Source organism: Octopus bimaculoides, chromosome 5 (assembly GCF_001194135.2).
Source record: "Octopus bimaculoides isolate UCB-OBI-ISO-001 chromosome 5, ASM119413v2, whole genome shotgun sequence".
NCBI lineage: Eukaryota > Metazoa > Mollusca > Cephalopoda > Octopoda > Octopodidae > Octopus > Octopus bimaculoides.
In genome coordinates this window covers 106,186,872-106,188,112 of record NC_068985.1, presented here as the reverse complement: position 1 = coordinate 106,188,112, position 1,241 = coordinate 106,186,872, and the positions used below count along the sequence as shown (strand labels likewise).

Here is a 1,241-nt window from a genome sequence, read left to right as displayed (position 1 = left end):
TTTAACTAATCACAGGTCGAAGGCCTGTGAGTTTATATACCTATATATATTTATACACACACACACACACACACACACACACACACACACACACACACACACACATATACACACACATCATCATCATCATCATCATCATCATTATTATCATTATCATCACCACCTTTGTTGTCTAATGTTTCTTTTGCCATGCTGCTACGGTTGGACACTTCTACAGTTACCAACAAGCCAGAGGTCTGCCTGGAGCCCCAATGTCTACTTTAGCATGGTTTCTATGGCTGGATATCCTATCCAACGCCAACTACTTTACCGAATGTACTGGGTTCTTTTTTAATCATGGTATGATGGTTCTCTCTAGACACAGCAAAATATATCGTTGCTATTATGCAAAAGTGTTGTAAGTCTAAAACATTGCCTTTTCAGAAAACGAAAAAATAGTTTCACCATTCCATTTCTTTTTAAATTAGCAACAGTTTCAGCTTAACAATAATACTTTGTTGATGCATAAAATCGTAACTCCATGCATATATGATATTTTCAGTCAGAAATATTTTTGCAAAACTCTGATATGTGGGGCTTACTACACTTTTGAAAAATGCTAAACTGTTGTACTACTCTTTGACAATTTTCATCTGAAGCAGCTGGAGATACGATAGTTGGACCAAAAGAACCGGTTATTGCAAGCAAAATAAAATATTGAAAACAAAGCATTTGACCAAATTTGGACATAGGACAGTTTAACATAATAGCAACTATATGTATGTATGTGTGTGTGTATATGTATATATATATATATATATATGTATATATATATATATATATGTATATATATATATATATATATATATATATATATATATATATATATATATATATATAACCAGCCATGAGCTGTCAACTCACTTTGCTATTTATTCTATATATACACAGTCTTCTAGTCTCAGATTTTAGTTGATGATAAGGAGATAAATAAATTGGAAATAGATTTCATCCCTATGGCCCCTACTGTGTTCCATGCCACTCTAAAAAGTTGTAGTCTGTTCTCTTAACTATTCCTGCTACAATAGCAACAATGTGAACTTCTTCCATCCTCTTTCTCTGTTAAAATATTTAAGAAAAATTATAGTAATGTGTCTTGTCTGTTGAAATTCCATATTTGTGCAGCTGAAAATAGTGCTGTATTTAAAAATTGATGTAATGGTTGCATTGTTCAATTAAATGGAGCCACTTCAAATGGTCAT

General features: G+C 32.2%; 1 protein-coding gene across 3 annotated transcripts in view; it reads left to right on the top strand.

Moving 5' to 3' along the window:
* Positions 1 to 1,241, top strand: part of LOC106881096 (anoctamin-10) — a 100,588-nt gene that overhangs the window by 77,686 nt on the left and 21,661 nt on the right. The gene's annotated exons all lie outside the window — the stretch shown is intronic.